Source organism: Trachemys scripta, chromosome 7, assembly GCF_013100865.1.
Source record: "Trachemys scripta elegans isolate TJP31775 chromosome 7, CAS_Tse_1.0, whole genome shotgun sequence".
Lineage (NCBI taxonomy): Eukaryota > Metazoa > Chordata > Testudines > Emydidae > Trachemys > Trachemys scripta.
The window spans coordinates 8955097-8981587 of NC_048304.1; the positions used below are offsets into that span (position 1 = coordinate 8955097).

The 26491-nt window shown below is 44.0% G+C and overlaps 1 protein-coding gene across 1 annotated transcript in view; it reads right to left on the reverse strand.

The window, feature by feature from the left end:
- FRMD4B (FERM domain containing 4B) overlaps window positions 1-26491 on the reverse strand; it is a 198044-nt gene that overhangs the window by 143682 nt on the left and 27871 nt on the right. The window contains exon 2 of the mRNA XM_034775352.1: window positions 2505-2639. The gene's annotated coding sequence lies outside the window, so the exon portion shown is untranslated. The remainder of the gene's footprint in view (window positions 1-2504; window positions 2640-26491) is intronic.

A 26491-nucleotide genomic window follows, 5' to 3' on the forward strand; every position in this document is an offset into this window, starting at 1 on the left:
TTTATACTGCAGTTTCAGCACCAGAATGCGAGTGCCCAGGCCTCGGATACTCTCTGCTGCAGGTTTGAAACCACAGCATAGCCGTACCCAGGGTTAATCTGCTCCAGTGCTGTCTGTACCCATCCTCATACCTGATTTTAGATTCAGTTCTACCCTCGGCTATCCTAGCATACAGGAGAGAGGCGGACAGATGGTCGGGCACTAACCTGGAACATGGGAGACCTGGCTTCAATTTACTGGCTCCACTACAGATTTCCTGTGTGCTTGGAATCACATTGTCAAGGGCATTAGGGACCCTTAGATTGGACAGTGGGTTCTCTGAGGAAGGACCTCAGAATTCAGCGCATTGTGAAGAGGTCAGTGGCTATCCTATCATCTTTTGCACAAGTAAAGGTCCAAGACTTCAGTTCCTTATTGAACAGGGATCATCTCACATGGAAACAAAGGGTATGTCTACACCACCCGCCGGATTGGCGGGCAGCAATCGATCCAGCGGGGATTGATTTATCATGTCTAGACTAGACGCGATAAATCGACCCCCGAGCGCTCTCCCGTCGACTCCTGTACTCCAGGGCTGTGAGAGGCGCCGGCAGAGTCGACGGGGGAGCGGCAGCAGTTGACTCACCGAGGTGAAGACACTACGGTAAGTCGATCTAAGTACGTCGACTTCAGCTACGTTATTCATGTAGCTGAAGTTGCGTAACTTAGATCGATCCCCCCGGTGTAGACCAGGGCAAAGGAGAACCCGCACTGCAGATATTATTTGGTATAGATGTACGTGTCCCTTCGTGGAAACAATTGTCTGACTTTATCTTCACAGAGCGACGTCCTATGTGCACACATGGGGTGTAGGGTCACTGCCCTTCTGGTCTCTACTTTGCATTGCCTCTCAATGTCTGCAGCGACTTCTGAAGTTTAAGAAGATTTTCTTCACTTGGGGAGGAAAGCTATCCTGGCTGGAAGCTTGCAAGAGGAGACAATGGGACAGATCATTTTCCCCCAGTGCGGCAGCCCTTCATCACTCACATGACCTAAAGGGGCCAGAAAGCTGCCCCCAGTGAGCAACTGAGGGGCTCCCCCTTGAGTAGGGAAATTCCTGGAGCACGAGGAGCGGAAAAGCACCTTATGCTTCAGTGATCTGAAGGCAGCAGGACAGCCGCCAGGGGACGTTTGCAACCAGAATAGATGAAAGCTGCCTCCAATTTATGCTGGGGCCAGCTCAGCCCTGGTTACCCCCAGGATCAGGCATTTTTCATCCATTTTTGCTCCCTCCTCAGCCCTCTGGAAAATGTAGCTTGGTGGGACCCACGAACCGCACCCAAAATTTTCGAAGGGCACGGGAACTCGCTCATTAGAAGTGCAAGAACAAAATAGAGACTAGAATTTCATAATTCCTGTAGGACCACAGAAGTCAGATAGTTCAACCTCTCCAAACTCTGATTTTTCTCTTCTGGCTCTTTTATTTGTATTTTAGGTATGCGCACGTCTTCCTCTTTCAACTACGGAGATAGGTCCAAAGTCAGTAGGCTGGGGTCCCCCCCAAACCACACCCACTTTCCTTACCTAAATACTCTTCCCTCATCTGATATCATGGCGCCTTTCCATGAATAATGAACACAATATACCTACCTGGAGAGAATACAGAATGACTAAGAAAAACAGCATCACTTTGTAGTAAATTACTAACTACAGTCTCCTGTCTTCATACGGGAGGAAAGAGAATTTCCTGCATTTATGAGCACATTTTGTACAGGCTCTCATTTGATCTATGAGAATAATTTGCTATGTTTTGTTCTGCATCTTTAAAATCTACATAAATTCCCATGTGTGTGTTTGGGGGGAGGCAGAGTGAATTGATGCTCTTTGTTGCATATCTGATTTAATGCACATAAGCCCAGAACAACAAGATAACAGATCACTAGGATTTCAACACTACATAACTGTACTGAGGGAGAGGTTGGTCTCAGCACAAACTCAATATATTTTGTGTGTCACAGAACACAGTAAGCAGCCCCTGGCCCCAATCCTGGCCTCTTGATTTCACTGGGACTACGGTGCAATTGTTTGCAAACTTAAATCACTAGGTCGATTTTCCACATTTCCCCCTAATGAGAATTAATCCACCATCTTGCGAGTGCACAGAGAAGCATATCATGCATGCGTAAACACTTTACACAGCAAGAAATCACACCAACCCTTGCTGTGTGTAGCATCATTACACCCGTTTGTGCTTTGCTGCATTTCACCAACAGCTGCCTTATTACGACAAGCATTACTGGAATCCAGGGAACGTGGTCACCCACTTCACCATGCGCTCCTAGAAGGATCCTGCATCACTGACTCACCCAAATGACTGACTAATACGAAATGCCTGGCTTGGGCTATTAGATTTTCAGAACTTCACTTGAATCTCTAGCTTAATAACCTTATTTTTCATTGGTGATCGCATCACTGACATGACACCACCGGACTTTACAAGGTGAAGATTTTGTATTGGTTCCTACCTTTAGCTCAGGGACAGCCTTCCGTCTCTATTTAATCCTCTCTGCAATATCCTTCAGTTTTCCATTACTATGTACTGATTGCATCCTTCTAAGTCTTTCATTCCTTCTTCTGCTCTAGCCAGATCCTTCATGAAGCTACAGCAAAGAAGACAAAATATCAATTTTTCTTCAAGGAAAAAAAAAACCTCATCCATCCTCCCAATGTGCTGTTTTCAATTCATTCCTGAAATTCTCCAGAACAACCCTCCCCATTTGCGACTGGCAATAACCAGCTATGTGCTACAAATTAGATTGGTATACAAAACAACAAGCGTTACTGCTAAGATATTTGTACACAAATGAACCTGTGGCATTGCTCCCTGTTAATGTCTCCGAGTGCTCTACGGCTCAACATTTTCTAAGGCTGTATGTTTCAGTTCATTGGAGATGCAAAGGCAGACTCGCTTAATGTCTTTTAACTTCACCTATGCATAATTCTTTCCTCCATTAGATTAATGCATGAAGTGGAACAGAAATGTACATGTTAGCTAATTACAGAAGTCAAAACTAAGCAGATCCCTTACTAAATTTAGGGAGGACATGTTTCTGTAACACTGGTTGTGAAAAGAGAACAGGATGGGTAAAGAGGCACTTGACAAGCCGTTCCTTAAACCAGGACACAACCCAATTTCTAGTGTACTGTTCTTCGAAAGGCCGACAGCACCAAGACACACTTGAAACCGCTACCCATGCATCAGACTTTCCAAGTTGCTACCCTCCATAGTGCCACTACATTGCTCATGTCCCCTTCCCACATTCAAGTATCTCTACCTCAGGGTTTTGTAATGCCTGTTTTCTTTTACAATCAAAAGCAACTCTAACAGTAGCAACAGTAAATTTCCTAGTAAGATATCTTAGCATCTCTGGCTCCTCTCCAGTTACGGAAATCTCTGCTTGGGGTAGGGTTTTTTGGCCAGGAGCTGTCATGACTCTTACATGTTAAGCTCTCAGGCCAGATCTACTCTACAGAGACAGGAACATCTGGCCCACCAAAAAAATAGACTACAGCCCTAATCCTGCAAAATACTTTTTTACGCCGAGTCCCATGGAGTTCAAGTTAGTGGATCTGATCCTTTAGCTCAAACAGTAGCATCTCATTCTTCACTGACTTCCCTGGGGCTCCACGTGGGCAAAAGTGTCTAAGATGGCAAATCTCTTTGCAGGAGGAGAACCTTACAGGGCAAAGTTGTCCTCTAAGATGTGCATGGAGGGCCATCGCCAAACCACGCAGTGGCACATTTCGGAGGAGCAGAATGTCGGACTCAAGATCCACCTCTGCTTCTCTGGAGTATTTTACTTTTAAACTGAACCTACGATTCCCCTGTGTTTATAATCAAGATCTCAGAGGAGGATTTCACCCTTAGCAGGAGGGTATGAAGTTAAGTCAATGAGCGTTTTGCCATCTCCTTTAATGAGAGCAGGATAAGGTGCCAGAATAAATTCCAAATGAATCAATTTGTACACTGAAACGATGGAGACTTTCATGCTTCTTCACTATAAATGGAATTTCGTTATAACAGAGTTTATTGTAAGCAAATTACACTGTCTTTTGAGATGAAGACCTAGTATTAATTATAATGCAGTTTAAAATGGATTAAAGCACACCTACTGGTCAAAATGTTTTAAGAGGGCATAATCTAAGACCATTACATTTTCATTTCCTTTTCTCCATGTGTTATTTTATTGAAGGCAGCCATCTGTACACTAGAGGGCAGACTGTACAAAAAACCAGCTTTCACTGTTCAGAGTATTTTGCAATCAAGCAGCCCAACACTGATTAGTCATTAGAGGCCTCCATTTTTGTGTACCAGTTTTTGTACACAAAACTGACTACACCCACCGAAGTGAACCTGCACCAATTTTGCATGTGCAAAAATCTGCATTCAGGTGTTAATACAAACTGAATAGCTGAGTTTGCTCGAACAAGTGACTGTTTTCAAACATGGAATGGGAGCAGGAACACTTCTCCATGGACAATCAGTTCAGTGTATAAAAGTGGACAAGCAGAAACTGTGCTAGCTTCTTCACCTATAAATCTTGCATGTGTGCTTCAACAGTTAATTCTTAAAGGGCTTGGCAATATTTTCTGAAAAGATATGAGTGGAGAAACACAGAGTAGGGCTAAAAATTTGGATCTCAGACACAAACTATGGTGTCCACTTTTTTGTGTATGCAATTACTCTACATGCAAACAGATGCCTATGTCCTCATCCTGACAATACTGAGACCTTCACACAAGGAATTCAGCATCTCCAGTTCCCTTTTCCCCTAAGTTCAGCAGCTGCAGCACGGGACATCCCATGTGCATACACAAATTCCTATTCCCCCTCATTCAAATGCATTCCCTGCACATTAGCAGTGGCCAATATTTGGCCACGTGTTGAAAATTTGGTCATAAAAATATCTGTACTTGGTGATCATCACAAAGTATTCATCTGTATCTCTATTCACCACCATGGGGACAAAATCGGGTAATCATCAGCTCATCTGAGGAGAATAAATGCTGGTTCCTAAACAGAAGATAAACCATGCTCTTGTTTCCCGACTCCAGTTGGGCAAAATGATCAAACAACAACTAAAAAAGGTAGGGGTCCATTCGTTCACCTCACTCCACCCCTACTCCCAAATCATCTACCTGTCATGAAGTGTTAAGAGTAGCATTCGGAGGGATGCCTGAGCTGCAAACCAAGATGTGAAGCTCACTCGGGTAGATGTATCTGAGCTAATTTTACACCCGCTATTATGGCTAAAAACAGAAGTGTAGATACTGCAGAACAAGCTTCAGCAACACAAGACCTTGTGGTCCTTGTACACCCCCAAGTGCTATTTTTAGCTGTGTTAGTGTGGGTGCATCTACCTGAGTGCAATCACTTGGGATTGCGGTGTAGAAACAACCTGAGAGCGCTGGTCAGAAATTGTGAAATCTGGCAATAATCGCTCGTGCGCCTATGAGATTTACTTAATACCTATTCCCTTGATAAATTCGCACCAGATTTTAATAGCCTTTGGCAGAAACGATTCACATTTATCGACAGTTAAGCAGATCAGGAGAGGTGGGGAAGTTTCCAGATGCAAAAAAATGTAGTCGGGGGTATCCTTTGTGGCAGTGTACAGTATATATAAGTAACTAAAGTGCTGAACGAAAGCCTACTTAAGTAATTTGGAGTCTTTCTATTGACTTCATTGGGCTTTGGATTAGGCCCCTTAGAATCCGAGCAACAGATCTTCAGCTGGTACAACTCAAAGTAGCTCCATTGACTTCAACAGACCTACACTAATTTAATTATGCCTTGGTAGGTCTTTCTCTGTGACTGGCAACACTCAGTTCTATTACAGCCAAAGTCATTGCAATCTGGGGTGCAGTAAAAAATGACTCATAGACCAAAAGGGACTACATAGCTACCATTTTGATGTGGTGCTAGATTTAAATCCATTATTTTGTAAAATAGACAGGTCTCGCTTTTCATATTTTATGGCCTATTCTCACTTCTGGATGCCTGCAGTACTAGATGCACTCTGTTCTGCAATCGGATCCACGTGGACAGATCACTGAATCAATGCACAGCCTCACTGACGGCAACGGGGCTCAGTGCTTACACTGCTGTCTGATTTCAGGATCAAGGTCTAAACAGATTTTGTAAAGAAGGCCATTGCCATGGAAATATTAAAGAAAATATAGGGTGTTCAAGGTATTCTTTCCTTTAATAGATCACAAATCATCTTAAGTCTAAAAATTCTTCAATTTGACCCCCGGGGTAATTTACCACCTCTGCTGTTTTCAAAATATTTCCCTCAAGTTTAAAGTCTGGTTCACCTCTATACACTCATATCATTACAAAGATGCGATCTACTAACCATGCGAAACGTATTAGGATTCTCAGCTTCATTCCTCAGTCATTTTCACTGTTAACATGCATCACAATTATTTTTTCCAGCTTTTTAGTGTTAAAAAAAATCCGCTGGCACATTGAGGCACTTACAATAAATTGATATTTACAATGTTGGTAAACTTATTTTTACTTCACAAATAAATATTTGAACTCTGTGCCCCTTAAATCGCAGAAAGAAGTAGATTGAATGTCACATTCTACCCTGTTACAAGGTTAGCCTCAAGCAATTAAACTACATTGAAGAACTCATCAGGCATAGTATTACATGAGGTCATTGTTTTTGAGATCCTGCGGCTTCTCATACGCATGGATTGAATGAAAAATTTTCAGACACAATTCAGGATTTCCTATTATTTTAGCTCTGCTTGCATATGGATTTTCACTTGTATAAAAATATATTGGAAAAAGAAAGCCATTTTGAATTAAATAAAGATCATTTCACTTAATAGTCAGAAAATAGACAGCACAATTTCAGAGCTTAATTTTTAACTCCAGTCATTGGAGTTGCAATTAGCCTGTATAGAATTTTCAATGTGTTTGAGTTTTAAAAGAATACCACAAAAATAAGCAAGCAATGAGCACTGCTGGTCATGGATAAAAGCTGGACAAGAAGAAAGGGTACTACTAGCAAAGACAACAGTGGAATGTTACAAGAATAAAGTCCAATCCTTCTCCCGCCAAAATCAATAGCAAAATTCTCACCGAGTTAGGCGAGAGAAGAAATACTAATCACAGATAGTGATTACCAAAGCATTTCTGTTATAATCTGTTGGGCCAGATTCATTCCTATTACTCCAACTTTACCCTTCTGCATCTCCATTGATTTCAGTGAAGTGACAGCAGTGTAAAACTGGACTAATGCAGTAACAAGCCCCTGCTTCTGGCCATCCACAATTTCCCTAAAGTTTCACTTATGGGGGATGGGATTTTCCAGGCCTCCCCTCTGCTTGAAGGTGAACTGTTCTGGGATGTCTGAGCAAAACCTCTTCAAGCCGTTATAAAATGTAAGAATGAGATACAATTTCCCCTTCATTTAAAAAAAAAAATCTTCTGATCTTTCTTGGGTGAGCTCTGTACATTTTAATATCCAAAGACCTGTGGTAGGGTACAGAAAAAACTAACATGCTATACATTGCATGATAACTAATTACAAGATAATTCATTAGTGCAAGATTCACAAATGTACTAGCAATTTTCCAGGTTATTAAATCTATCCCATGGGGAAAATTCCCTTATTCTCACCAGAAGAGCAAAGAAGGTGAAGAAATTTCTAAATAGACCTGCTAGTGGGGCTTCCAAGAGCGGTTATATTGAGCCAGTTTCCCATGTCTCTCTCAGATCTCTTAATTACAAGAGTTGACAATACAATATACTGTCCAAGGTTCCAGTAAGAGGCTAGATCCCGAGCTGGTGTGAATCTGCTTAGCCCCATTGAAGTCAACGAGGATCTGACCAAATGACTAAACGCAATTTCTTGGAAAAGTTTTTGTTTAAAAATATATGATAGGATTTGGTCTTCAGCCTGCCGGACACATTAACTCAGCAGGAGAAAACTGTATTCCTACTGAGTTATCACCATACTGTCAACACAGAACAGTGTTATACGCTTGCCAAATGGTGTTTTGCTCATCAGGCACGGCATAGATGTACAGCACTACACGAGTCGTGAAGTCATAGAAAAAGCTCTGGTTCTGTCATATGTGGACACACATTCAGAGATACAGAAATTGCACGTATAACAGAAGTGGAAAAGATTGTTTTGTATAGAGATGGTCATTGCTCACAGTGACTACCCTGGATCTGCTGTGTCATGCAAGAGGCTTAGCGTACAACGGTAGTCACGAAGGGGTTGTTCCTGCTAACTCTTCCCCATGTGCGTAATCCTTCTTCACGTAAGCCGTCCCATTAAATTCAATGGGACTATCTGAGTGACAACTAATCATACAAGATCAGCACTTAAAAACTGAAGTCTGCCCTCAGTTATAACCTCTGCAACCCCAATAAGGAATGCCAGTGTACAGATGCATAATTATACTTACATACAGAGAGAGAGAGAAACTCTGTTGACAGAGACTTTATATTAGGTTAACCAAAACTTTCATGACTTTGCATGCACACATACAAAGACCCAATCAGGAGGAGGCAGCAGGTTTAAAGCAAACAAAAGGACACAACACACAGTCAACCCGTGGAACTCTTTGCTATGAAGGGCAAGACTATAACAGGGTTCAAAAAAGAACTAGATCAGTTCATGGAAGATAGGTCCATCAATGGCTATTAGCCAGGATGAGCAGGGATGGTGTCTCTTGTCTAGGTGGCAGGGAATGGATCAATTGATGATCACCTGTCTTGTTCATTCCCTCTGAAGCACCTGGCATTGGCCACTGTCGGAAGACAGGATACTGGGCTAGATGGACCGTTCTTATGTTATGTTGACTGCATGGCTCTAATTATCTGCCCCGTAATAGGATACAGAGCATCACTTCCCTACATCAACAGTGCAAAGCCTGCCGTGGTCGGCAGCTACCTAACGTATTACCATCAGAGGACAGTTCAGTGATGATGGAGAAACATCTTGGTTTGAGTCCAGGTCCTAGTACACAGACACGGAAGTCAGGGCATTGGCACTAACAGACACACGCTGCGTCCTCTCAGAAGGGTCTTTTTTTTGAATGGACGCAGACCCAACTCATCCCCAGCACAAGACACCCCAGGACAAAAGACCCAATTCCATACCACTGAAGACAATAGGAGTTTTGCGATCAACTTCAGTGCGAGGTAGGATCAAGCTCAAACCGATGATTTCAGTCTCCGAGGCTATAAATCTGGCACTAAATTAACCTAATAAATAAAAAGATTTGGGACACTAACTTGTCTACTAGCTCCAAGTTTCACTTCTAGCTTCTTAAAACAATACTGAACTCCCCCCTTGGGCTCTCCTCAGGTGGTTTCAGCGAGAGGACTCCAATTTTCCAGCTCACTGGAAGATAACTTGCACTCAAGCAGCTGGCATTGTAGGGATGCTTCAGTTTTTGAGGCTCCCTGCCACAGTCATAAGTGACGTAGCCCCACTTGATCTTCTTGTGCATAGACCAGCCAACTCCAGTGCGGAGTCGATTACGGCTACACTATATAGGCCAGGGCTGATCACCGGGTGGTAGGTACTCGACTGTTGGGAGCTGGAGAGCACAGGCTATCAAGTCATTCTCTACTCTTGCTTGCCACCCAAACTGACAAGGGTTTGGATGTGGCAGTGTGAGGGGTTTACTGGTGGAAAGAAAACTTTGTTGCGACTTCAGTCAACTCAGCATCGGTGTTCGATCATATAGCGGATGTCTTGGATCTGTGCATTGCTTGACTCTACTAGCAACTTCCCGGTGGACATCAGGAAGAGCAACACCTGCGAAGGTGCAAAGGCTGTTGATGTGGGTAGGCTTAACGCATCCTGTAATACAGCAGCAGGAGGTCTTTAGTAGAGGGTCTAGCACGCAAGGGGATCGTGCCCCCACTGTGTAAGGGTATTCAGCAGAGGAACAGCAAAGTGCTGGTGCTCAGGGAGTGAAAGGGCCTGCACCCCACTTTGGTATAGCCAACTTGCGGAGAACGTTGTTTTGTGTGCTAACCTTGGCTTTAGTTTTCTCGACATGGGCTCTAAAGGCGCATGACGACTTGATGCTGTGTTCGTTACTCCTCCCATATGCAGGGATCACAGAGCACAGTCACCGCCCTGGAGTCAGTGGCAACACGGCTATAGAGCTGGGCATGCAGCCGTCTCTGAGGAGGCGGCACAGCACAAGGAGAGATGCCCTCTGTGCATCTGACCAGAGACGCCCACGCTCCCCTCCTTTTTCAGGGCACAGCCATGACCCTGCCACATTGTGGGAGGAATACAGTCCAACAGTGGCACTCTCTGAGCACCAGGAGGCTTTTCAATGGCCTTGTTCTCTTCCAGTCTCTTTTCATGTGAGAAGGAAACATGGGGCACAGTCTATTTAACCAGGCATCCAGCTTTTCTCATTTATTTCAGTTACTTTATTGCTCTGTAATGTTCAACCAGTTCAACCTGCTCTCTCTCACACACACACAGTTATAAAGAATTTGTACATAGTATATTTTATGGGTCAAGTTCTCTGTGGGCTTAGGCTCTGTGCAATCCTACTGGGTTAGTTCCCATGGCCCAGGATGCAAGTCAGCACAGCATTAGGCCTCAAGCATCCACTGAAGTACCATCCGTCAACTGACAAGGGTTTGTGTGCTATCACGGCAGTTACAGCTGAGGGGTGGCACTTTGGTCATGTACAAATTGAGCAAAACAAATACAAAATAACATTCAGCCTTGTTGATAGCATCTTGGTTAGGGTTGCCAACTTTGTAATATATAAAAACCGGATACTCCAGCAGGAGTGCTGGAACTTCCCCTGCCCCGCCTCTTCCCCCAAGCCTCTGCCCTGCTCTTCCTCCTGAGGTCCTGCCCTGCCCCGTCCCTTCTCCCAGGCCTCACCACTGCCCTGCCTCTTCCCCTGAGGCCACACCCCTTCCTCCTGAGGCTCCACCCCCATTTACTCCTCTTTCCCCCTCCCCCATCACTCGCTGCTCTTCCCCTCCCTCCCTGTGTGGGTCAGGAGGGACTCGCCTGCAGAGCAGGGGCTGGGAGCTGCAGCCGCCCCATGCAGGTAGGAAGCGGCCCCGACTGAGTAAGAGCTGGCACAGGTGATGACTCGGTGCCTCCCTGCCTCTGGTAACAGGACTTCGGGTGTCTGGTCAGTAGATTTTTGACCGGAAAACCAGACACCTGGCCACCCTACTTGATGCAGGAATTACTGAGTAAAATGCTATGGCCTGTGTTACTCAGACTAGATTACCCTTCTGGTCTTGACATGTATAATCCTGCAATGAGCTCTGTGTCGGTGCTGGGGTCTGCCTGGGGGTCCAGGCCTAATGGTCTACAAGGGAAACACAGTGAAAATTATTTTACAGAGTGCTGAGAGAGACTGGGCAATATCTCCTATTGGACCAACTTCTGTTGGTGGAATAGGAGAAACTCTCAAGCTACACAGAGCTCTTCTTCAGGTCTGGGGAAAGCAGCTGAGTGTCAGAGTCCCCGCAAATGCACAGAGAAACAAAGATTTTAGAAACCAGCCCGAACATGTACACTGCAATTCAACAGCCCCTCAACCCAAGAGCCCAAGTCATTGGCATGGGCCAACGGTGGGTTTTTAATTGTAGCATAGACATACTGTGAGAATTCCTCCTTAAATGTCCAATATATCCCATTTCATGTGCATTACAGGGATTCTTACATCTCCTTCCTGAAGGATCTGTTACTGGCCACTGTCAGAAACAGATAAGAAGGACTGCTGGTTTGATCCAGTCTGGCGATCCCAGTGTTCTGAAATCTGCCCGACAACACTGTACATACTTAAATATACTGAGCTAAATTCTGATCCCAGTTACACTGACAAATCAGAGCATCACCACCACTTATCCCAGCCTAGCAGAGATCAGAATTCAGGCTCTTTGTATACGTCCCCACTCAATTCTTGCTGAAATCAATAGGAGCTGTGTATGCACCCATGAGATACTCCTTTTAAAAACAGTTTTTTTTTTCTCCAAAATAAGTCATTTGACAACTTCATAACCCACTTACCGGATACACCTTGGGCTACTCATTTAAACACTGACATTACAGAGCATCATCTCATGATCTGTTTCAAAAGCAACTGCTCTTGGTATCCAAGCGTTCAGAAACCACATCATTCAAAGGGGTTTGAAGACCACCCACCTGCTGTTCCTCTCGAAGCAGATTCGTATTTGAGCTAAGCAAGTGTCAAAGGCAGATCTCATCCCTTGTATGAATAGGAATGAGTTTCTCCTCCGGATAAATGTGTATGTATTTTGGAAACAAAGTTTACGTGCCAAGCCAAACTGGAAAGAAATCCAGGTTACAAAATAATAACACAATAATACTTAGTCTGTTTTTCATAAGCAGATCTCAAAGCGTTTTACAAAAGAGGTAAGTATCATTAACTGAGGCATAAAGAGGGGAAGTGTCTTGCCCATATTCTTCCAGCAGGCCAGTGGCCGAGCCGGGATTAAAATCTAGGTTTCCCAGATCCCAGGCCAGTGCTGCGCCTGCTAGGCCACGCTGCTTCCCAACAAGTTTAACAGTATGCTATTTATAAGAATTTTTTTCCCATTTTATTTTCTGCAGTAATCCAGTATTCAGTGCTCATTTTGTCATTCTCATTGCATACTAATTGCACCAAAATATTTTAGTAAATAATTTTCTTCTGGCCCATTTAATTTCTGCCTAATGATTGGATTTTACCTTTCAGATGACTAGCATGGAGCAGTGCTTCATAATTTCGCAAACATTTGGAAACAAAGAGGATCTGAGGGGACAAAGCAGCCACATAAATTCGCATCACCCGGCTCATTTGACTTCAGAACTCCCCTTTCTAAGAGTATAAATTATTCTACTCTAGTTTCAGTGATTTGACTTAAAATGTTATCTCCCTGCTTCTAGAGAGCTCAGCCGTAACAGGCACCAGAATAATTTATACTATACTTGGACTTGCTAAAAGGGGAGAAAACTGGAATTGTTAAACAAAAAGTTATACTCACTTAGGATCTAATCCTATACCATTGAGATCAATGGGAGCTTTGCCATTAAATTAAATGACAGCATGACAAGGCCCTTACCTGGCATGACAACTTGGCAGATTAATGCTGCATCCTGCCAGACCCTCTGTTCTTCCAAGCAGCCCTACTCCTCGTACCATTATTTAGCTCCACTCTGTGGGCACAGCTCCAAAATTCAAACCCTTTTGGCATTTGTTCTCAAGATACAAACATCAAAGGTCCCGCTGACCTTAAAACTGAAACTTCTGCTGAAGTTACAAGTCACTGGCCTGGCAGCTCAACACTCAGATACCAGCAGGGAGAACATGATAAACTACTTGCTTGGACAGACAGAAAGATAAACAAGACAGTCTATAAGGAATCAGTTCTGCAATCCCCTCGAGGCCAATGGAGAATACAAGAGTTTCCAGGATGCTGAAAGCGCCACAGATCCATAGTTAGAAATGAAATTCTTTTCCCGCTAAGATGAGATGAGCTACGCTAGGGGATGAAGGAGCTCCTCTATTTTCTGTTGTTAAATCTAATTTTTACTCTACTTTATCAAGAGACTGCTAGCAAATAACCAGCCCGCCTTCCTCCCTGCCAGATGCATCTTTATCACATGTAAGGGGGTCGGGAGGGAAGCTATTCGTTTTTCAGAACCAGTGATTTGTGTGTGCATTTATTCAATGCTTGGAAATCCAGATTTACAGCACCTGAGTGTTTAGGCTATGGGAACTAGATGTAAGATTTTGTCAGCACTTTGCATACAGCACGAAGTTTGTAGCGATGTTCAATACCACAGGCACCGAGGTGAAATCTTTCATGCAGTTGCACAGAATATTTTTTCCAAATGAAAATTAAAAAAAAAAAATGTAATTAAAAATAATGAGCTTTTTGACACTCGTTTTATGGATGACTCAACAACATGATGGCACTTAGCGAATTTAATTTTCAAAGCATTTTTTAAACTACTCCTCACAACCCTCCTGAAAGGTAGATCAATAATTACCGCTGTTTTCCAGAAAGGTTAAGTGACTTGTCCAAGTCCATTCCAGCCGTTATTGTCTGAGCAGGGTTTCCACCCCAGGAGTTCTTCCCACCTATGCCTATGCTCGCTTTAAGCTGCCTCTCTCTTTTATGATCGTTAGTATTCCACTTTTTTTCTGCTCATAGCCCCTTGCAAACATCATGCCAGATCCTCCTTTTATACTCTGGCCCCCTTCACATCAATTCACGTGGCACAAAGGGCCTGGAGAGCTTCCAGGATTTCCCCAGCTGGCTAAAAGCAGGTGTAGCTGGCTCCTAAGACACTACTTCTGCAGTCTCCAGTGTAGGTGCTAGGGCAGGAAGGGTTGTGACTAGAGAGCTGCTGCAGCTGTTCTCAACTAGCACACTACCCCTCTGGGTGAAAACCAGCCAGGCGTGCTTTAGAGCAGCTCCTTTGGCTGCTCTAGCACATGAGAGCCAGTCTAGAACTGATCCCAAGATCAGGGAATCACCCAGCAGACCGTTGGGTGCAGCTGAGAATCCAGCCCAATTTCTACAAATCTTTACGTAGGGTAAATCCTGCCCCATCCGCTGCATGCAAGAGGCTCCCGCTGAGCCCGGGGAGTGGTGGAATCTGGGTGGCCAGACTGGCTGTGCACACTTTGTACAGTAGCAGTGCTAGCACAGGCAGTAGCAAGAGGGGTTAGCCTCCTCCAGGTCAAAGTGCCCGGACCCCGGGGGTACCGACTCAGGGCAGCTAGCCCAAACCGCTGCCTACGACACCCCAGCTACACTACTGTTGGCTCAATGAGAGCTAGAGTGAGTATGTCTTAAACTGGGAATCCCACCCCTACTTCAAGTGTAGACATAGCCCCAGAGTCACAAGTCCTTCCCTGCCCCAAGGCCACCGCTCGATTCCCACTCAGGCCTGGCTAGCTCTGCACAGTGGCAGATGGGGGAGGAGCCAAGCCATGGCTCCACCCACTCTCCACACTCTTCACTAATTTGCTCACAGGGAAGAGCTTTGAGTGCATGTTCTCTTCCCCTGTGCCCTAACACAGCCATGCACGTGGATAGGGAGGAGACCTTATTGCACTGTGTAGCCACATTAGCGCTAGTAACATGTACTCCTAAACCAGGAAAGGAAACGGCTACCCACTGTCCTGGGGGATGACAGCATTCTTTGGTTAAGCCACTCCCTGGAAGTGGAGGCGGTATGATCGCTTATGGAAAGAAACTCTTGCACTCACCCAGTTGCTATTTGTATGAGGATTTCCGTGGGAGTTTTTTTCCTAGAGTGGATTAGAGCACCAAGAGGGAGCATTAAAGATCAGTAGAAGAAGAAAACAAAGCGAGAGGATTGCCGCAGCACAGGATAAAGGGGAGACTCCTTTCCTTCGACATTCTGACAGCCCTGTGACCTCAATTCCAGCATCAATGGCAGTAAATACAGAACCCAAGGAAATTGGTGCACAAGAAGCTGCTGCAGTCAAATCTATGCATTTCAGATGCACGGAAGATCATCTCCAAACATTGGAATGAAGTAATAACAGAGAGCTGGTAGAGATCCAGGGGGTGGGCCAGTGAAGGGGATCATTGAGAATTCAGATACATGCATCATGCTATGGAAAATAAAGCCATCCGTTCGATCAGACATACTTTAGTTAAGATGCTAAAGGAAAGAAAGTACACTGCTAAGCACACTGTACATAGCTATCTAGAAATGGCCCCTCTTGCGTGGCATAAAAAGCCCTGGGATACACTATGTAGCTTTACTGGTTGAAGAGAACTCTATACACTCCACATTGACAGCTTAGCTTTTTTCCTCAAACCCACTAGCCTCTCACCTGAAGCACATCCTGAAGGCAAGGAATATTACATTGCACTATGGTTCATAAACTGTTCTGAAATTAAAGAGCATCTCAAGTGCTTCACAAACATCAACTGATGATGCTTCACAATAGGCACAGCAAGGATGATCATCCCCATGCTACAGGTGGGTAAACTGAGGCACAAAAAGATGATGGGGCTTGCCGAAGACCACGCAGCGAATCAGTGGCTCAGCACTTTAGTCTCCGGACTCTCAGTCTGTGGCTCTAACCACTATATCATGCTACCGATGAAACAACTACAGGTGCAGTTTTAACAAAGAGGACAAACATTGGGGGAAAACACATTACGTTCTGCTCGTTCCAGGCTTTGATCTGTTTCAGAATCTGACCAAGCAGCGAAACGTGGGGAGTTCTGAAGTGTTCCTCATTATGGCACGCCTGTGCATGACCAATATGAGCAGAGACAAAATAATCAGGGGAGAAGCTCTTCCTGCGGCATTTTCAGCAGAACACTGCAGTCCCAGAACCTTGCACATCAGCCCATCCCTCAAGATTTCCAGCTCAAATGATCAGTCTCAAGAGGCTCAGAAGAGCTTGGAATACACATCCCATCGGTGGTCCCGATTCCACAGAAGCACATGCCTAACTTTAAACAGCTGAGAAGTCCCATTGGCTCACTGGAACTACTCGTGATTAAAGATAGACGTGCTTAAGCCCCTCGCTGAACTGGGATTTTTTTTTTTTTTAAATTGAGATATACCTATCTCATAGAGCTGGATTGGACCTTGAAAGGTCATCGAGTCGAGTCAAGTCCAGCCCCCTGCCTTCACTAGCAGGACCAAGTACTGTTTTTTGCCCCAGATCCCTAAGTGGCCCCCTCAAGGATTGAACTCACAACCCTGGGTTTAGCAGGCCAATGCTCAAACCACTGAGCTATCCCTCCCCCCTAATGTATATGCATACAGGTGTTGAAACAAAAGCCCTGCCCTGATGGGTTCCTGCTGTGTCCGTGTGTTTGACAGAGAGAGGGGACTACTGAGTCTTGGATGGATGGACGGAGGTTTCCACAGCACTCCCACACTGGTTGCATTGCAGATGGCAGAAGTGGCCCCTAGGCACTGCTCAGAGGAGGGTTCTATTTCTAATCCCTCACTGGCAGGACAGGGCAAGGAAAGGGGGAATAGGGATGCATACCAGAAAGGGTGCCCGACAGCCCATACGCTGACAAACTTTACTTTGCCATGCACACTAGCCTGGAGAGATCTCCTTTTGTTTCACTTATGTTAGGCCTCCCTCCATAGCTTTCCCTCTCCAAGCTTCGTCATCTGTCTTTCCCTTCCCTCTTAGCTGCTTACCCTAAGCACCATCTCATCCCCCCCTCCCCCATACTGCCCAATCCATGCTCTCCCCAACACTGGATGTCTAAATGACAGTTATGCAATTCAGAACAGCCCTAAACTCCTCCATCAGCTCTGTGTTTGGACATAATCCCCTTTGGATATGAAGTGTTTATACAGTATTACTTGCAAGATTTAACTAGAAGACGATTAATCTGGCCCTATGCTTCTGGCTTCACTTTGATTTCACGTCAGTAACAGGAAATCTAATTTTCTTTATCTTACACAGCTTCCATTGGATCAAAGCACTTATGAATTTGATAAACAGATTTATAGCCTATATGGAAGTGAAGGGCTCTAACATTTTTGCACAAGCCAGTTCCACTTTTACTCCCCTGACCCTTATTCTATAAACCCACTTAGCTATGGTTGGAGTCTGGAAAATTCTGCTTATCGCAGTCATGACTGCAGTGTTGTTTATTTCAAATTAATAGCCAGTCCATCTGAATCCTGGGTAGCTAAAAAACAGTGCTGGCCGTTGGGTAGAAAACAACAATAATAATTAAAATAATCAACCCAGGGAGTTGATGGGACCCTCAGATCTAAACAACTGAGCAGCAGGTTATTGATCTGTGCAGCATTTGTGCCCCTCGGGTAAAGAGAATTCAAAAAGTCAGATCTTCTTGACGATTGTCTCACCACATGGCACGGAATTAATACAGCATGGTCAGGATATTCTTGTGAAAAGGCTAATGATGGATGCTGCAACTCATTAACATGAGCAGCTAGCATGCTATGCTGGAGACAGTGACATTCCTACCCACTATAAACAGACATCTGGCAGAAGAGTACGGGATGCACACACGGGTTCAACATACTCGATTGTCCATATATATGCACTGTATGCACGCACTGTACAATACATCTGTTGTGAGAGTGTGAGGGAGCAATTGATACAGATTTGTGCCTATAGTTTCCCCACAGTAATTGTGGAGCAAAGTGGGAGGTTTGCCATCTCATTTGCATGTCAATACCCAGAATGCTCTTCTAGCTCACAGCAATTTCATAGTAGCTGAATCATATTTATCAGGCAGGCTTGTCCCTTTCTGGCTTCTGGTAATGAGAGACAGGTGGCTCGTTGCGATGTGGAGGGCTTCTTGAAAGTCAGCTTGCTCAGCAAACTGCAGAAGTGGGCTGTAATAATACAGATCGTTAAAATTCATCCTTCGGGGCATAAGATGATACCACTTTAGGGGTGGTCAGGAAGGAATTTTACCTCGCATACAGAATTGTCCAACTGGATATATATAATCCGGGTAGTTTAACCGCTCACTTAAGCACCTGGACTAAAATCAAGTTGCTGATCAGATAAAGCAGTCATCTGGTCTGGAACAGGAACACTTATGTTCTTGATTATCTTGCATTACTAAAGAGAACTGGCTGGCTCCGCAGCGGGGCTAAATCAGCATAGTGTCATATAAATCAACGGAGCATTCTGATTTTCCCAAACTGACCCTCCGTTAAACACACCCTTTCCGAATCCTGCAATGGCAGGAACATGGCCTAAATAATCAAGCCCGTCTTTTCCACGTCTAGATTCTAGGGACCAAATTCAGCCTCAGACATAAGCAGACACAGTTACTATTGACTTCAGTGGGCGTGGCACCTAATTATTCCAGGGGCTAAAATTTATCCTAAGATTCTATGAAGTGAGCACCAGGTAGTAATTACAACAGTGAGCATTAAATGAAGCTTGTCGTGTTTAGCTCAAGCCAGCTATTATGAGCTGAAGTAAAATGCTTTCAGACAAATTTCCATGGGCTTCACTTGCATATCTGGATACTTTTTTTTTTTTTAAATCCCTGTATTCATTTCTGATTCCTGACCCTTCGTTTTATACTGCTCAAAAGGAATTTCACACTACAGCAAGAACTGACAGCCAGGGCAGAGAACAGAAGTGCTTCTATTTACTGGATGCCAAAGTATTGCTGAAAACCTATTATCTTAGGTGTTAGCAAGGAAGCAGGAAAGCTTCCTTGATTCTATAGTCAAGAAATACCAATAAGGTAAAAAGCAGAAGTCATACCTAAGATGCTAAATAAACCAGATCTTTTGCTAAACATAATAGGCCACATTCATCCCATGGGTAACTCAGTGAATTTGGTCCACTGAAAGTAAATTTAAATGAGAAAGCACAAAAGGTGCATCAAGGTTTCTATTGGGCAAGATTTGTCCAATTGCTCTAAAATTATTTAGCTCACTTTCAGACAGAGTCCAGTTTTTAATCCAGAACACGATATCATCCTTCCCTCTCTCTCTCTCTCTCTCTCTCTCAAACCCTTCCTAACCTGACATTTGATAATCTGAGCTAGATTTTCAGTACACTGGTTTGATTTCTTAGGGTTCCAGTTCTCCAGTACTCACAAGGAAAATAGGACTGTTTATCAATAACCATTTCCATTTTTAAAGCTCTCGGATGGCAAACTGGAACCAAAGATATTATCTTAGCCACAGAAGCCTGAATTCCTGTCACCCTTTTGCGAACATCCACTGAGTAAATCCAACACGCAACCTTGTGATGGTGTGAAATCAAAGAGAATACAATCCGTCTCTCTGCAAGGAGGAGCTGGTTTAAAGCTTAGAGCAAGTTATCTTCCCTCTTAGCAAACCCAGATTTATATTTCAGGGCTATAGAACATTTCTCAAAAACTAATATAACACAAATCAGTAACAAAAAGCATCTCATCTCACACACACACAAGATTGGATGCCAGGAAAACTAATTGATCAGATCAGAGTCACAAGAACCTGCTGCATAAGGAGTCTTAGGGTATGTCTATACTTACCTCCGGGTTCGGCGGTAAGCAATTGATCTTCTGGGATCGATTTATCATGTCTTGTCTAGACACGATAAATCAATCCTGGAAGTGCTTGCCGTCGACGCCGGTACTCCTGCTCTGCGAGAGGAGTACGCGGAGTCGACGGGGGAGCCTGTCTGCCGCATGTGGACCCGCGGTAAGTACCTTGTAGTTCGAACTAAGGTACTTCGACTTCAGCTACGTTATTCACTTAGCTGAAGTTGCGTATCTTAGTTCGAACTGGGGGGTTAGTGTGGACCAGCCCTTATTGTATGTAACATTTACACCAGTTATGCCCTCATAATAATGAAACGATTGCCCTCCCCATCTGTGGATCACAAAGAACTTTACGAACTTTAATTAATCCTCAGCACAGCTCTATGAGGTAGGCATTATTATCCGCATTTTAGAAAACAGAGACTCTGATGCAGAGATTAACTAAGTAGTCCAAGATCAAATAGTATGAGGCAGTGGCAGAATTAGGAATAAAATCCAGAACGCCTGACTTTCAGCCCTGTGCTTTAACCACTGAATAACACCGCCTGCTTTCAGGAGTTGAGTTTTTTCCAGTGAAATATAGGCAGGAAGAAGGTTAAAGTTCATCCATGTAGTTATACAAGGGCATCTTTTAAAAAGATGTGCTACGTACTTCCCCAACACATTTGAAAGAGAAATGTTCAAAGTGATGGGTGGGAAGCTTCACACAGATTTCCAAATGACTTAGGCCCTTAGAGATTAAATACTTACCAGTTTTGTTAGGGCTTTATAAAGTGACTATATTGCAGCAGATTGTTTCAAATGAACAGCATTACAACATACCTTTCAGTGGCGCTGGACTGCAAGCTGTGGTTTGAGGCCCTATTGAAATATACTCAGAGACACCCAGCTGCAAAATTCATTCAAGGTTCCAAGACCCTGGGAATATTCTCGAGCAGCACTTCCCGAAGAGACTATTTTTGCAGGGAAAAAAAATAGTTTTATTATTTTCGGGCAGAAAACAAGATTGCTCAGTGCAGCTGCGAAAGCCACTTTCAGTTAAAACAAGTAGATATCTTGATATAGCACGTTATGTAAATAATATCTCCATTCATACTGTATGCTAATACTGTGCTAAGATAGAAACACTTTCTTTCAAACATATTGGTCAGGAAAACGAGTTTTACTATTGATCTGAACAGAAGGATCAAGCCCATGGCTTGAAATCCACTGTAAGCTTATATGGGAATACAGTCAATTGTTTCTCTGTTTATGCTTGAAGCTAAAGCTTTATAGGGCAAATTTTCAGTTGCCACAACCTGGTCACCAAACCTGGGACCCATAATTAAGCAACAAATAAGGTTCTGGGTACCTAGATTGAAGCATTTGTTTTGGAACAGCCATTTGCACCCACAAATTGAGCCTCTGGATATCTAGCTGCTCAGAAGTTCCTGCACACAAATTCCATTTAGACCTCAGAGGCAGAGTTCTTGGCATCCAAACATCAAGCGTTTTGAAATTGAGTGTTGCCCGGGTTGATTTTGTACAAACATTGCCAGATAGGAGATATTATTGTTTGACTGATTCCATTGCCACTAACATAGTTTAGAACACGACCACCTGCATCTTAAACACAGCAATTGTGTTATTTATTTCAGGTGTATGCAACTGTGTAGACTAGTGGTCCAAATACAAGACCAGGAGCGCCAATATCCTACTCCTGCCACTGGCTCTCTCCGTGTCCTTTGGGAAGTTAAGTCAGCGTCCCTACCTTACATTTCCCCATCTGTAAGAAGAGATGTCAACACATGCTGACCAACCTCACAGCAGCATGACAAGAATTTGTTAATGGGGTAAATTCAACCTAGCCTCCAAGCTCCACTTAGCGTAGAGGAATGAGGCATCCAAAGGCCAGTCTGTGTCAGCTCCTGCATGAGTGAGAGGAGAGGCTGTTCTAACTCACACCACTGGCCCATTGTCCCTACACTGGTGGAGGAAGAACGTAGCTGAGTTCTGCCACGTCTCCTCCATCCCATCCCACATTGTGCAGGGGTGTAGTGCGAGGATAAGCAGCCGCTGACAGGTTTACATGCACAGAGCATTCTCCTCTGCCAGGGAATTCTCTGTGGGCCTTTGCAAACAGGATCTTGCCCCTCTGCCCTGCCTAAGTAGCACTAAGGGGCCAGATCGTTAGAGAGAATCTGGTCCAATAATTGTGAGGCCCTTTGAATTTTCAAGGAGTTATATAAATACTAGTGGCTACATTATGGCTGGTGTGTGTGTGTGTGTGTTTTAAAGAACAGATAGAAAGGGTGAATACAGGGAACCCCCAATCCCCTTCCGATGGCCTTGCACTCCCTGGGCATTCCAGAGTCACAGATTATCCCTGAACATTATTTATGTATAAATAAAGCCCACTCTTATGTTGTATAGTATATTGGGGATGAAACCAGAGGGGTTCTATAAAAATTGCTCTGCTCCTATACAATTTAATATTTTTCTAGGCGTGTTTTGAAACACCCTGTGGAATTTTGTTTACAGAAAGGATATAGTTCTCCATAACATTTTACAGAATGGTTCCAAAACAGGAAGACCATTTTATATTAAACACTACAGGACTCTTCCAAGAGGGTTCAAATCACAAATCTTCTGCTCAGTTAATCTATTCAGGTAAACAGGGGAGGGGGGGGAAATTAGTGCGATGATGAAATAAAAAGGTAGACAACAAGCTGTGGTAGTTCACATAATACATCTGTGTTTCATTTGTGGAGTAGCTGTGGGAATTCTTAACGTGTACTGGGAAACTTTACATCTTCCCATCAGTTTGTAAAATACAAACAAACAGTCACTCCTTAAGAAGTGCATGTTTGCTTTAACAGCGGGTCCTCAACAAATACTCTGCTGTTATCATGAAAGGAGTTATTCTACAAGCTATTTCTTCCTTCAGAAGGTCCTGGGACTCTAAGATGAGATGCACTGCTAAGAAAAACCTAACAGCTACAAATCCCACTGAGACTATCTGAAAAAAAAGAACCCCCAAGAATATAAAATTCTATTCCATTTGTAGCCTGTCTGTTCCAAAAACAAATCTGCATATAACTCTTTCCAAGTTTTTTCTCTATGGAAAAATGTTAATCTCCTATGAAAATAAAAACAGTGAAATGTTAACGTGATTTGAGATAAAATATTGGCATTACATTTAAAACTCAAATAGCCCAGATTAAATTAGTCATTACAGACATATCCAGGTTGGTCCCAGAAGAGGTGAAGTCAGTAATTAAAAGCTCTGATCACCTTGTCTTACATTTAAGTGACTTGGTTTGGTTCTAGTGGAATTATTGTATCTATAGGTCAAGCAGAAGCGACGGCTAAGCATCTGGGACCACGTTCACGTGGTTTTCTGACTTCCTATGGCAACAAAAAGAATCATTTGACCAAGTTCATGGTAATTTGGCAGGAGTCTTCTCTGTACCCCACCAGCACTTGTTCCAATTTCTCATTCTTGTCTTCAGTTTGCCTGGCACGCTTCCACCTCTCTTCACCTGCCTGCGATTTCCAACTTGAACCAGCTCTTAGAGAGAAACAATTTAAGAGAGTTCTGACACCTTTGGTCAACAAAAACCTACATTTCATATCATTACTGTGATTTCTATAACTCTTACAGGCTCATACACGGGTAGCAAGTGAGCCAGCCTGTCCGTGAACCTTTCTTGGCGTATAGCTAGATTGCTAAAAAAGCAGTTCACCTCGTGTTTAACTGGAATGAAGTTTAAGATACAGTAGCCTGCTTTCAGGAAGAACCTAGCTTAGATCCTCAGCTGGTATAAGTGAACTGAAAACAATGGAGCTATGCGAATTCACACCTGCTGAGGTTCTGGCTCATGGGGGGTCTCACTTTATAAGCCTTTGTGCCGCTGGTTCAAAATCACAGCACCTTTCCCTTCCCACTGAATTCTTTATTCTGCAGCAGAAAGAATCTCTTAAACCTAAACAACAAGGGCTGGTCTACCCTTGAAAGTTTTGACAGTATAGCTATGTGAATAAATACATAAATAAATAACTGACATAACTATGACAGCAGAAGACTTAGCGTGAATGCAGTTATACCCAGCAAGAGTCCTTTCCATGGTATAGTTTAATTATGAGAACTGATAGGAGCTACACTAGCAAAAGAACTCTTTCATATACTACACCAGAAGGGTTTGCTTGCATGGCTATGACCCTGCTTACGGTATGTCTACACTACAAAATTAGGTCGATTTTATAGAAGTCGATTTTTAGAAATCAGTTTTATACAGTCGATTGCATATGTCCACACTAAGCACATTAAGTCGGCGGAGTGCGTCCTCACTACAGTGGCTAGCATCGACTTACGGAGCGGTAGGTCGCTATCCCACAGTTCCCACAGTCTCCGCCGCCCATTGGCATTCTGGGTTAAGCTCCCAATGGGGCAAAAACATTGTCGCGGGTAGTTTTCGGTATGTCGTCAGTCGCTCCTCCCTCTATGAAAGCAATGGCAGACAATCGTTTCGTGTCTTTTTTCCTGGGTTACCCGTGCAGACGCAATACCATGGCAAGCATGGAGCCTACTCAGTTCAACTATAAGCTGAGCAAGTGCAGAATGGTGGTAGAATGTGCCTTTGGAGGTTTAAAAGCTCGCTGGCGCTGTTGGTCAGACCTCAGCACAACCAACATTCCCACTGTTATTGCTGCTTGCTGTGTGCTCCATAATATCTGAGAGAGTAAGGGGGAGACATTTATGGCGGGGTGGGAGGTTGAGGCAAATAGCCTGGTGTCCGATTTTGAGCAGCCAGACACCAGGGCGATAAGAAGAGCACAGCAAGGCGTGCTGCGCATCAGCGAGGCTTTGAAAACCAGTTTCATGACTTGCCAGGCTTCGGTGTGACGTGTGTGTGTGTGTGTCCCCTTAATGTAAACCCACCCCCTTTGTTGAGCCAACCACCCTCCCCCCTTCCTTATTGTTTTGAAACCATGCATTCATTCCTTTTTTTTTTAAATTAATAAAGAGAGATAACGGACAAGGTAGCCCGGGTGGGGTGGGGGAGGAGGGAAGGACAAGGCCACATTGCTTATTGTAGCCACACTAAAAATCAAATTGTTTGAATGACAGCCTTCTGTTGCTTGGGCCATCCTCTGGAGTGGAATGGCTGGGTTCCTGGAGCCTCCCCCTGCCCGCGTTCTTGGGCAGGGGTGAGGAGGCTATGGAACATGGGGAGGAGGGGAGGCGGTTATACAGTGGATGCAGCGGGGGTCGGTGCTCTTGTTGGCTTTCCTGCCGCTCCAACAGATGCTTCATCATGTCCGTTTGTTCCCCCATTAGCCTCAGTATTGCGTCTTGCCTCCGCTCTTCGCGCTCACTTAATTCTTTCCTGGCCTCTGCCACTGAATGCCTCCATGCATTAAGCTGTGCCCTATTAGTGTGGGAGGACTGCATGAGCTTGGAAAACATGTCATCGCGAGTGAGTTTTTTTCACCTTCTAATCTGCGATAACCTCAGGGACAGAGGTGATGGGGGAGCATAGAAACATTCTACGCTCTGCGATTCTGGGGGGACTGCATGGTCACCTGTGCTGCTGAGTTCGCCACGCTGACCAAACAGGAAATGAAATTCAAAAGTTCCCAGGGCTTTTCCTGTGTACCTGGCTAGTGCATCGGAGTTCAAAGTGCTGTCCAGAGTGGTCACAATGGAGCCGCTCCCGGAGGCCAATACTGTCAATTTGCATCTGCACTACCTCAAATTCGACCCAGCAAGGTCGATTTTAGTGCTTCTCCCCTCGCCGGGGAGGAGTACAGAAGTCGATTTTAAGAGCCCTTTAAGTCGACGGAACGGGGTTGGTTGTGTGGACGCAGTCATTTTTAAATCGACCTAACGCGGCTAAATTTGACCTAACCCCGTAGTGTAGACCAGACCTAAATTTCAAGTCTTTTAATGGGCCACTGGCTCAGAGTACCACACCAATGGCGTAACCAAGAGTTAAAAGAACATTCTCTTGGGATGCTTCATCTGGTGTTGCTACGCTGCCTAACAGATCTCTCTCTGTGAAGATCTCGAAGGAGGAGTGTGAATAAAGGGACAGAAACATGAAAATGTCAGACAGCACAGAAGATATTTTTTTTAAATCTAATCTTAACCTGGTCGCCACATAATCAAACTAGTTCATCACAAACTTACCACGTATTACTGTATTTAATAAAAACAAATTAATTCCAAAGTGCAAATTCTGATCTCAGTTACTCCAGTTTACATTGGGAACTACTCCACAGGGATCAAGGGGGTTACTCCAAACATAGACAATGATATAACTGTTGTCAGAATATGGCCCGCCATCTTTTGATACAAATTAAAATTTAGTTCCATTTCTTTTAGCCATAGTATCTGTTACTGTAGATTTTTTTTATTCTGCCCTTTAATGGGTGGAGAGC